We start from the raw sequence: 13,066 nt of genomic DNA, 5'->3' as shown, positions 1-13,066 counted from the left end.
ATCACCTGGTCCACCTGAGGAATGTTTTAGAGGCCCTGCAAAAGGCAGGCCTCACTATCAAGGCCACTAAGTGCCAGATAGGGCAGAGCAAGGTTGTATACCTGGGCCACCTAGTTGGTGGGGGTCAGGTTCAACCACTGGAGAGCAAGATCCAGACCATAAAGGACTGGGCTCCTCCAACTACCCAGACTCAGGTCAGAGCTTTCTTGGGCCTGACTGGGTACTACAGAAAGTTTGGTAAGAATTATGGGTCCATAGTGACACCACTTAATGACTTGACCTCCAAGAAGATGCCAAAGAAAGTTCAGTGGACAGTAAGCTGTCAAAAAGCATTTGATGACCTGAAGCAGGCCATGTGCAGTGCACCTATTCTGAAAAGTCCAGACTACTCCAAAGAGTTCATTGTCCAGACAGATGCTTCTGAGTTAGGTGTGGGAGCTGTTCTTTCACAACTGAATGTAGATGGTCAAGACCAGCCCATTGCTTTTATAAGTAGAAGGCTGACCCCTAGAGAGAAGCGTTGGTCAGCTATTGAGAGGGAGGCCTTTGCTGTGGTTTGGGCCCTGAAGAAGCTGAGGCCATACTTGTTTGGCACTCACTTCAAGATTCAGACAGACCATAAGCCCCTCTTGTGGCTACATCAGATGAAGGGTGAGAATCCCAAACTTCTTATGTGGTCCATTTCCCTACAGGGGATGGACTTCACAGTGGAACATAGACCTGGGACTGACCATGCCAATGCAGATGGACTCTCTAGATATTTCCACTTAGAACATGAAGACTCAACTGGTCAAGGTTAGTTTAATGTCCCTAAGTTGGGGGGGGGGGGGGGTTGTGTAGGAGAGTAGGGTCTGCTTTCTATGTTCACCCCCACTTTTTGCTTTTGCTTTACTGGTTTTCGACTTAGATGTGGCTGTGGGCCTGCTAATCAGACCCACAGCCCTGCTGTTCTCTCTCTAAATTAATACTATGTACTTTAGGTGCATAACCCATTTGGATAGGATCACCTTATTGGCCCCTGTACAGTGTACCCTAGGTACCCAGGGCATAGGTGTACCCTAGGCCTACCAGGGGCTGCAGCATGTATTATGCCACCCCTGGCCTGGCCTTCCATTTTGACACAACTGGCTGATCACTCAGCTGGGGCAAGGTCGTGTAATCACCCCTTGCTTAGGTGTAGTATTCCTATACCTAACTTACATATAGACACATGTGTACCTATCAGTCACTCCTATGGCAGGCCTTAACAATCCTGGAGGCAGAGTGCTTGGTAACATGTGAGATGGTGCTCTAGCATGAGCTGAGCCTGTCTGCAGCTTTCGGAACCTTGTCCTTATAGCTGTTCTATGATATAGCCTACCATATACTCTTAAAGTGCCTTATAATCTTAGACGGTTATGGTAACTATGGTTTGGCTTTATCGAAACATGTTGTGTAAGGTGTCTAACACTGTGGAATAATACCCCCATGCCATTTCTGGACATGAGAATATTATTCCCCCCTTCTAGAGGGAAAGACATGTTAAAATCATACTTCAACTGTTAGCCTCTGACCAAAGCCTCAGCATCACAAAATGGATGCTGCTGCCACGACACAAGTCTGACCTCCTGCAGCTGGGAGTGATCCCAGCCAGGGAGGCCTGGACAATAGGTTTCCTGCTTGGGGAGGTGCTAGCACCTCCCCAGACAGCCTTTAGTGTATTGGGGCAGGGTGGGCTGAAAGGAATGAGACATGCCTGGGGCACACAAGGTGTTCCTTGCATAGTCCAGTTCAAACCGGCGCTGGGGCACTCCAGCCCCAGCTCTGGCGCGAAACTGGACAAAGGGAAGTGGGTGTAACCACCCCCTCCCAGGTCCCACCCATAAGGCGTGACCTAGCAGGTATCCCAGCCCCCCAGATTAGTATAAGAGTGGGAGTTGGGCCTCAAGACTTTAGATTATCCTGAACCTGCAAAACTGAACAGAAACTCTGGACCTTCGACATTCGACGAAAGAAGAAGACTGAAGAATCTCCCTTGTAGCCAAGGAGTGGCTACCCTATGCAAACAGGCACCATCAAGAGACTACCCTTTGCTTTGCCCACGTTCTACGAGGAACCGACTGCAGAGCCTGACCAGAGCCTTGACTTCCAGACTTCTCCGACCCTGATCCACATCTACAGCAGAGCTGAGATCCGTGGAGGCGACGAGCGACGTGGGACCGGCTACCTGGAAAAAGTGGCTAGTAACTTAAAGCGCAGCTTCTGAGGTACCCTCGAAGTTGTGCACCGGGGATTGAGAAGCCCCAACCCCAAGCACCATCTGCACCGAAGATCAGCCCCCCACACTCCACGAGTCCTGCGTGGGGCCCTTCTGCATTTTCCTGCTTGCCGCGTCTGTCCGGTTGCTTGCCCGCTGGCTAGTGGCCTTTGTGACGACGCACCCTGAAATCTTCTGCGCTGGTTTGGCTCCTCCAGACTGGCTCCCGCTTCTCTGCAAAGAAGAAGCACCCCAGACCTTCCTGGTCTGCACCAGAAGCAAGTCCTCCGTTCTTCGTGGGTTCCGCTTGCCAAGGCTTGGTGAGTCCTAGTCCAACTTCGACGCCGCCGACAGCAAGAGCCTTCGTGGGACAGCTCGCCTCCTGGTCCTGGTCGTCCTCGACGCTTCCTGGTCCTCCTGGCTGCAGCGACAAGCTTCACCTTCACCTGCAATCTTCACGACGTCGCCTGGTTCCTTCCTGGTTCCACGTGGTCACTGGCTAGTGACCTTGACTCTGTCCCTTCTGCTTGCAGGTTTCCTCTCTTCTTGATCCCAGCCTTGGGATCCACCGGACACTCTTCACTGACTGCCTGTCAGCATCTTTCTTCAGGCATCCATAGGAGTCGACGACGAAAACGACGCATCTTCACCCCTATGCACCCGCAGCCTGTGGGCTAGGTAACTTGGGTACTCCGGTGCTCATCAGGATAGTGACTATCCTAGTGTCTAGTTTTCAAGTCTCAACTTCCTAGCTACTCCGGAAGTGTCCTAAATCTACCGTTTTCTAAACTGTACTATTGCTATTGACTTTTACACATTACGCGTGAGTGTTTCCACTCTGCACACGAATCCCGTGGGCCTCCCACTTCCTAACTAACGCTAGTGTAGTGTAGCTCCAGCGATTCCCTAGGCCTAGGCCTATTCTATTTCCGTGACAGTGGTTCTTATACCACTTACTTAGTATATGGTTTGCGTGGCCCCTAGGGCCTAACTGTATTACTTACCTGTGTGACTTAATGTATGCTTAAATAAGACTGTGTTGTACTTACCTCTAATCTCATAAAGAGTGCTGAGGGTTTGACTAGAATAAATACACTTTATTTTATATATATATCTGTTGTGGTGTCCTTTCATTTGGTATTCAAGGGATTATATATGGTATCACAGCTGGCTTCACATGCCATTCAGAGTTTAGCCTAAGACTGCTCTTGTCCATGCTACCACTAGGATAGCTGGTCTATAAGGTTGACTTTACAACCAATCACCATAAGGGTATTTGGACTGATATAAGGTGTACACTAGAACTAGTGACATCATACATCAGGCCAACTTCTCACATACGGGTAGACAAACACCTTGTTCCTCCGCAGGTGTGCCGCCACCACTGCCATGCACTTCGAAAAAGTCCTGGGCGCAGATTTTAGCCCGAATGGCAGTACTGTGTATTGATAGTGATTGGCGCCGACTTGGAATCGCAGGAACTTCCTGTGCTTCCTCGCTATGGGCACATGGAAGTACGCATCCTGTAGATCTATGGCACAGAGCCAGTCTCCCCGTTGCAGCTGAGGGTAAATCTGGTGCAACGAAAGCATGCGGAACTTCTCTCTGCGAATCCATTTGTTTGCCTGCCTCAAATCCAGAATGGGCCTGAACTCGTTCTTGTCCTTCTTGCGAACGAGGAAGAACCGAGAGTACAGACCTCTTCCCCTTTGAGACAGAGGTACCTCTTCTACTGCCTTTTTTCTCAACAAGATGTCTGCCTCCGCCTGGAGCTCTCTCAGCTGGAATCGAGAGCTGACCGGCGGAATCGCTGGAGGCGGGCTGATAAACCGAAGACTGTATCCATTGCAAACAATATTCAGCACCCACTTGTCCTGAGTAATTTTTCTCCACTCTGCCGGAAAAAATTGAATGCTTCCCCCCACTGGAGTGGGTAACGGTTGAGGGGGAAGTAACCGCTCAGGGCCGAGACCCGGCCGGGCCCTTGGGTGTGGTAGTAGCCTGCTGGCCTCCTCTACCCCTCTGGCGTTTCTGGAAGGGCTTGCGGAACTGCTGCTGTTGTGGCTGCTGCTGTCCCGAGCCCTGCCCACGCCCTCTGCCCGACGACCCGAACCTCCTTTGGAACGGGCGCTTCTTTTTCTCGGCCTTCTCCAACCCGACGGCCGTCAGGGTTTCCGCCTCAGCCTTCATGCGGGCCATCTCATCGTCTGCATGCTTCCCGAACAGGGTTTCCCCCGAGAAGGGCAGGTTGGCCACTCTTTGCTGCGCCTCTGGCTTGAGGGACGTCAGGCGCAACCACGAATGGCGCCGCTGGTGGACGCCGTGACAGTAGGCGTGGGCGGCCAATAAAGCTACGTCCGCCGCTGCGCTGATCGTTTGATTCGACACCAGCATGCCGTCGCGCACCGTCTCCAAGAAGTCCTCCTTCTTGTCCCGTGGCAGGAGGTCTGCATATTGCTGCAGGGACTCCCACAGGGCCCGGTCGTAACGGCCCAACAAAGCCCCTGCACTCGCCGCCTTCATGGTGGTGGCGGCGGTGCCACACACCTTCCTGCCTGCAGAATCCAGCCAGCGGCTTTCTTTGTCGGGTGGAACCGTGGAGGCCGGGGCGGTCGCATGTTGTTTTCTTGCCGCCGTCACGATCACCGAATCCGGTTCGGGTCCACTCTCAGAAAGGACGGGTCCGACTCCGGGGCCCTGTACTTTTTCATGAGCCTGGAAGGAGCGGCCTTCGTCGTCGCGGGAGTAAGGAACAGCTCCAAGGCGGGTTCCACCAGTCCTGGTACCAGAGGCAGTAGGGGGCGAGACAGGTGTTTTTTATGAAGCGTCTCGAATATCACGGACGTCGTGGGTGTTGGAACCGTCACCGTGATACCCAACTTTGCAGCCCCTCGCAACAGCACCTCTTGGAAAGACACCAAGTCATCCACCGGAGACACCCTCGTCCCCGGGGAGTCCGACAGCGTCGGGGAAAGGTCTCTGTCCGAGGAGCGCGTGCGCGACCTGGACCTATACCTCCTACGGCGTCGTCTTGAGTCCGACGAGGACCGTCCACGGCTCCGTGATCTTCTCCTCCTGTGAGAGCGGGAGCGCGACCTCTTCGGCTTCGGCCTGTCCGCCGGTCTCGCTGGTCCAGGCGACCGTGGGCGTCGTGGCTTCAGGGTCCCCTGCGGCGGAGTCGGGTACCGTGGAAGGGAAACCGACCGCGGAGGAACCGGCGGCGGCCCCACAGGGGTGCGTGGCAGCGACAGAGGCTGGGGCGGCGGAGGCAGCGCCCGCGGCCGAGGTGGCGGTGGTGGAGGTGGCGGCGGTGGAGGTGGAGGTGGAGGTGGAGGTGGTGGTGGTGGCGGTGGAGGCGGCATCGGCGGGAGAGGAGGAGGCGACGGAGGCATCCGAGGCGGCGTATACACCACCGAGTACACCGATCCCGGTGACTCTCTCTTCCTCGACGTCGATCTTCTCCTCGACGTCGATCTTCTCCCCGACGTCGATCGTCGCCTCGACGCCGACCTGCGCCTCGACGGCGACCTGTGCCTCGACGGCGACCTGTGCCTCGACGGCGACCTGTGCCTCGATGGCGCCCTGTGCCTCGACGGCGCCCTGTGCCTCGACGGCGACCTGTGCCTCGACGCCGATCTTCTCCTCGGCGTCGATCTTCGCCTCGACGGCGACCTGTGCCTCGACGGTGACCTTCGCCTTGACGGCGACCTTCGCCTCGACGGCGACCTCAAGCGTCTCGACGTCGATCTCCTTCTCCTCTTCATCGACGGCGAGCTGCGATCCCTCGACGGCGAATGCCGACGCCGGGTCCCATCTCGACGACGACCGCTGGACGGGGCCGACGACGGCGTCGTCGCCGACGACGCCGATGTAGTCGACGGCGGCCTATTCAAGTCCCTCGACGGCGATCGTCGACGCCGCTTCTCCCCAGAGCCCTGGGGGGACGGCGAACAGACGGTGATCATCCTCCTCGACGTCGCCGTCGACGCCCTCGACGTCGACGGGGAGTGGGAGCGCTTACTGGTCTTCCTGCCCCTGGGGAGCCCCCCAGAGGCCTCAGTATGGGCCAAATCAGCCCCTCCAGACCCACCTGGTGCCTTCAGTCTTCGTTCCTCCAGAACTTGAAGCCTGATCTTCATTCTGTCCCTCAGGGTCCTGGCAGAGAACGAGTGGCAGATGGTACAGCTTTCAGGCACGTGGGACTAGGGAAGGCAACCTATGCACACCTCGTGTGGATCAGTTTTAGCCTTCTTTCGACCACATTCCGGGCACTTGTCGAACAAGCCAGGCATGTTGACAGTACCAGCTACTAAACACAAGAAAAAGTGACAAAAATTGCCAAAATCTCAATTAAACCCTTGAAAAGGGGAGAGCTCAATGCTCCAGGGTCCTGCTAGCAGGAGCCGGAAAAAAGAACTGAAAGTAAATGGGACCTGCTGGGCATTCTGGGATACTGGGGAAAGTTCTGGAAAACTGGAAAGTTTTCTTAAAGGCACAGTATCTTGTTCCAAGCCACATAATGGCAGCCTATGGGGCTTGTCTGTCCTCTCCTTCCTCTCTATCATTCCAGAGGCTTTTGCTGGTAGAGGCAGGGTTTTTTCCTTTGTGGAGAAAAACTAGACAGGCAGGGCTGTTTGTGGATGTTGGTGGAATTCTAGTTGAAGTACTGGACAGTGTAGCCTGTGGGTATAGGCTGCATTATCTGTCTTTAAATTAAATTCTCTCTTAAAGGTGTATGCAGGTCTGCATGATTTGTCACCTTTTAGAGATTATTTTTTATTGCTCCGGGGTCCACGCACATGGGCGGGACTATTCACTAGATTATGACTATACACAGAGATCCCCTACTACAGAACTATGTTTATAACTACACTGTGTTTTCTTTTTTCCGTTAGCCTATACTAAAATATTAGATACTGGTAAACCGAGCTGCTTTGCACTCCTCCTACATTAAGACTGAAGCCTGCTCTCCACAGCTACCACTTAAAGAACTTTCTACGGTTATCTAAACCACTAAAATCACCATAAAGGTAGCCTGGATTAGTGCAAGGTGCTACACTTACATAAGTGAGCACTATATACTAACCCAGCTTCTCACACTGGCTCACAGAACTGTTTTGTTGTGTCTCTTCATTTGGATGGGGGGGGTTGTTGCCTTGCTGTCCTGGGGAGGGGATGTTGGACTGTTTTGTTGTTTGTTTGGGTTGTCTGGGGTACTGTGGCTGGCTGCTCCTCTCTTGCCTGGGTTTGGCTTTGTGACCCTCTTCCGCTGTGCGTGCAACCTGTGGGATGGTTCTGAACTTTAATTGTGTTTGATGGGGGGAGGTTTCACGTGACTACAAATTCCTCTCCTGGAATGTCGAGGATCTTAATAGTAAGACCAAGAGCAATAAGGTATTGGCACATTTGAAACGCAGGAGTGTTCATGTGGCCTTCCTGAAGGAAACTCACTTAGATGCTAAGGAGGGGGCTGCCCTTAGGTGATCTGGCCTTAGAGTGTACAACACTTATTCAGCCTTTGCCCAGGCAACTCTAGAATGGGTGAAACGTGGGGTCCCGTTTCAACTTACTAGTAACTTGATTGATACAGAGGGGCGCTCATCAGTCTTGACAAGCTGATTGGATGGTCTGGATATTTCTTATGTTAACATTTATACCCCTAACATTGATCAATCTTTATTTTTGGACATACCATCCCAGGTGGTGGCTCCTTTGTTACCTCATGCGCTCATTATTGGTGGTAATTTTAACTGTGTGACCAATGCTAATCTAGATTGTTATTGGTAATGTTAATGTTACTAAGACTTCTAAAGCGCTCTGTTACCCTGGGGTGTCCTGGCGCTGGGCACTGCCACCTGGAAATAGATAAGATGGAACTGTTCATGTAAAAAGCCATGTTCAATCCCTTCCTGAAGGGGAGGAGCTCAGTTGAGTTTCTAAGATGGAAAGGCAAGCTTTTCCATGCCTTTGTGGCACAGTGACGAAAGCTCCTGCCACCCCAACTGGCCTTTTTGAAGCGAGGAACGATCACTTGTTTAGCTTGCAAGGAGCGCAACGCTCTTCCAGGATCATACCATTGTATCCCGTTTCAGAAAGGCAGGACCAGCACCCATAAGGGTTTTAAAAACCGTACACAGAGCCTTAAATTGTGCCCGTTGTTTGACAGGGAGCCAGTGAAGATCTCTGAGTCCCATCCTCACAGAGACAAACCTGGGTGTACCTGTTAGCAGCCTGACTGCCGCATTCTGTATGATCTGGAGTCTGTTCAGATGTCTCTGTTAGATGTTCATGTAGAGACTGTTGCAGTAATCCAGACGTGACAGAATGAGCGCTGTGACTGCTATCTTCAGGCTGTCTTCCGGAAGGAGGAATTTGATTTTCCTCAGAATTCTAAGAATGTAGAAACTTGATGAGACAACCCTGCTGATTTGGTCACCAAAGTAGAGTTTCGAATCAAGGATCACCCCCAGATTCTTAGCCTTCTCCACAGGGATTGGAAGCGTGCCCACTGCAGTTGGCCACTTGTCCGGTGTCCAGAGGTTAAAGATTGCTCTCACCTGCAGCTCCAAGACTCCACTACTATTCACTTGATTTGGAAATTCACTGCTTGGCAGGGTCACTGAGGTCTGATTGATGGCCGGCGACATCGCCACCCCCTGGACGAGGGACTACTCCCTCTGCTTAGTCATACATGATCTGCATGTGCGACTTGATTCCTTCTTATGCTCGCATGATATTTTGGGGGCTATATTGTCCTTGAATATCTCGCCCGTACCATCTCCGACCATAATCCACTGTTGATGATGCTAAAATGGGGTGGGACATGCCCTTCTATTTCTACCTTTTCAGTCTCCTCTGGACTCACGCCGGAACCGCATTGCTCCATCTGGTTTCAAGCAGACTGAATCCGGCTGCTCCAGTCTCCCGCCAATGACTCTGGCTGCCCCTGTGATCGCCATGACTTATTTGGACGCCCCTCCCTACCAAGCTTCTGAAAATTGAGATCCCTGTTTGGATTCTACTTGTTCTCACCCCTCAAAATGAATTCCGATTACGAGCCCATATCGGTTTCCTGCAGTTTATACAATTGACCCTTGGAACAGTGCTTCGCCGCCTATCCTTCTTATTCGCCGCCCGTCCGGACACCCTCCGTGACCTACGATTAGTTCTCACTCACACTGTATCCCAAATCTGTAACCTGGTCCTGATGATGGCCTGACATTGTATATAGGCCGAAATGCCGTCGACCCCCACAACGTACTTCACGGCGCCTCCTCTATGATTGCCCAGAAGAATTAACTTGTCCAGAAATGTACTAACTGTACGGGCATCATAGATGTCCTCACTGTATATATAACCTTGTTTGCACCTCCTTTCCCGCTGTATATATTCCTTCAAGTGTCACTATCGCCGTTCACCTCTCACAAGCACTTGTGCACAGTATCACAGGTTACATGACATAAAGGGCCTCATGTAGGTAGCGAAATACCGGTCGGTAACGGCCGATTTTCGGTAAATATGCCGTTACCGACCGGTATTCAGACAAGTGAGATGTAGGAGTCCAAAAACCACTTTTCGGTAAATATGAGGCGGTAAATACCGATTCATAGTTACCGAATTCTAAAATACCGATTCATATTTACCGAATACATAATTAACGAATCGGTAAATATGAAGTGGTAAATATGAAGTGGTAAAAATTTAAAATGACATGTAGGAGCAGTCGGTAATTAAGAAATCCAGGAAAATCGGTAAATAAGAGTCGGTAATTAACACGGATTGAAAGCAGGTGGTAACCATCAACAATGCACATAAGCAATCCCAAAATGCAACAGCGTGGACAACATGGCCGCCATGTACGTCATTGCAAGGCGCCTACGTCTACAGGCAGCAGGACTGAGGGTGTGGCGACGGGAGGAACAAATCTACAGACAGCGCATCACACTATTACAGCTGACTGATGCAGAGATACATGAGAGGTACAGGCTACACCCCGAAACCATCATGGACCTGATAAGGGACCTGCACCCACTCCTGGACCAGCCAACAAGAAGGGCGCACGCCATACCACCACATGTGCAGGTGCTCTGCAGCCTACATCTACTGGCATCCGGCAGTTATCAGGTGGTGATAGCTGCGGTGGGTGGTGTATCCCAGAGTTGCCTGTCCCGTTTCTTCAGGAAGTTCCTGGATGCCATGATGCAGAGAATGCACCACTACATAAGCTTCCCAAACACACAGGCTGCACTGCAGAAAACAAAAACAGACTGTTATCACATGGCACAGTTCCCCCATGTCATCGGCTGTATTGATGGTACACACATCCCAATCTGTCCACCAGCTGATACAGAGCACATCTACAGGAACAGGAAGTCCACCCACTCCATCAATGTGCAGGTGATCTGTGATGCAGGGAACATCATCACAGATATAGTTGCAAAGTTTCCTGGGAGCACCCACGACTCTTACATCTTCCAGAATAGTGGGATCTACACACGACTGAGTGCCGGCGAATTCGGAGAGGGATACCTGCTGGGTAAGTAACAGTGACGCCCCTTGAAACCTGCAAATCAGAGTGTATAGAGGCATGTAACTGATGGTTCTCTTTTACTCATCCAGGCGACAGTGCATATGCATGCCGTTCATTCATCCTCACTCCCTACCTACACCCAGCAACCCAGAGTGAGAGACGATACAACGTGGCCCACAAAACAACACGCAATGTGGTGGAGCGCACGTTTGGACTACTGAAGAGCAGGTTCCGCTGCCTCCACAAGAGCGGAGGCGCACGCCAGTACAAACCCATCACCTGCTGCAAGATTATTGCCACTTGTGCAATGCTGCACAACCTTGCCACGAAAAAAGGTACAGATGTGGAACTAACATATTTTGAGGACAACGAGGATGAGTCAGGCCAGCCAGAGGGCAGCGCAGCTAGAGTGCCAACTGCAATCGATGGGAGAGAGAGACGGGCAGTGATCACATGCAACTATTTCTGAGTAAGTGAGGGGACACAGCGAGTTGTGAGAAGTCATGACGTAGTTTAATGTGGCACCACGCCATGAACACATGAACAGGCCAATCTGGCAATATACCATCTATACAAGGAGTATGTCCAGGGTTACGTCACCCAATGGGAAGTGGCTAAGCAGGGCCACATCAATGTTTGCGCATACGCGCTGCAGTGGTGGATTGCACGGCCTGTGCATCCTCACTAGAGCCAACCCCAAGCCGCCTGCTGCTCCTGCGTGCTTCGGGGACGGGGGGTGTGATGCTGCTGCTGGTGTCGATGCTCTCCGCAGCATCCCCTGCAGCAGTTGTCGACGCCTGACTAGTCAATAGCACCCCTAGTGCACTTGTCACCTGCACCATCCCCCGAGACAGGTCGCTGCAGCACTGTGTTAGGCCCTCCTGCATCGTCACAGAGCGCCGGCAAAGTAGGGAAGTCGCAGTTGCCAGACGGTTGAGTGCCCTGCTGGTAGTGTCCCTTCTCTGGCGTTCCCGGCGCCGTGCTTCGATGTCAGCATCTAATTTGCTGCACAACTGCTGGATTGACTGGGACATGTCCCGAATGCCCGCAGCCATGCCGCCAATGTTTGTGTCCATGTTGACTAAGCTTGTCTTCATCACCCGCATGTGCCTCTGGACTGACATAACTGCCTTTGATTGCAGGCGCTGTTGCTTCAACATTTGGCCCTCGAGCCCCAAGAAGACACCATGGCCGTCAGTGGGTGCTGGTGGACTCTGGACACGCGACCTGCGGCGCCCTCTTGCTCCCGTCTGTGCTGCCTGTGAGGTGTGGGGCACAGTGGGATGGCTCCCTTCCTGGGGCCCGGTGCGGTCTTCTGGGCCCATGCTGTCGTCTGACGAGGTGTCGAAGGCTCGTAGCCTGGCTGCTGGACGCCTCCTCATTCTCACACCTGCAAGCGGAGATGTGGCCGGTGATTCGAACATGAGTGGCGATGCTGGCTGTGGTTGTGGTGATGCTGGCTCTCGGTGAGGTGATGCTGGCTCTGTGTGCGGCGAGGCTGGCTGTGTTGGTGGTGCGGCTGCAAGTGGGCCTGCTCCCTGGTCTGAACTCGTGCTGGCTGGAGGTGATTTTTGTGGCCGGTGTGCCGTCTCCCCTGCAGCATGCCCTGTACTGCATGATGTCACATCTGTGGACAGAAAAACAACATTGGCTCAGTGTCCCCGAAGGGCTGCATTGCAAGCGTCACAATAAATCATTTCACATTCAAATCTGTCCTCTGTCTCCTTGTGCCTCGAGTGCGTGACATGCCTTGTTGCCCTGTAACATTTACGTCATGGTTAGTGTTGCCCTGACTACATCTCCCGGAATGCATTGCCTGTCTGCACTGACACGTGTGGACTGCAGTGTGATTCTCGTTTCACAATGGGGGATGTGGGGTAGGGGTAGGGGAGGCTACATTGCTGTGCTTTCGTCTTACCTTGGTGTGTTGCGGCTCTGGCAGAGCTGTCGGCGTCCCCAAGACCCACGACGCTCTCTTGCTCGATTGTGGCCGCCACCAGCTCCTCCAGTTCGGTGAGGGCAGGTGCCCTGTTGGTTCCACCTCCGGTCTGGCTGGCCTCCTTCTGGATGTCGCCCATCTTCCTCTTGGTCACAATCCTCAGGTCATACCAGCGCTTTTTGAGGACCTCAATGTCCCTGTGGGTCACTCCCACAGCATTGACCTGCGCCTGGATGGCCAGCCATATGTTGCGCTTTTCGGCCTCAGGCACTTGCAGGGATTGCCTCCCAAACAGCTTCTGGTGCTGCTTCACCACCTCCTCCACCAGCACCTGGAGTTCCTTGGGGCTGAATTTGAGCTT

The sequence above is a fragment of the Triturus cristatus genome, chromosome 9 (assembly GCF_964204655.1).
Source record: "Triturus cristatus chromosome 9, aTriCri1.1, whole genome shotgun sequence".
NCBI lineage: Eukaryota > Metazoa > Chordata > Amphibia > Caudata > Salamandridae > Triturus > Triturus cristatus.
Note: the sequence above shows the minus strand (reverse complement) of the source record.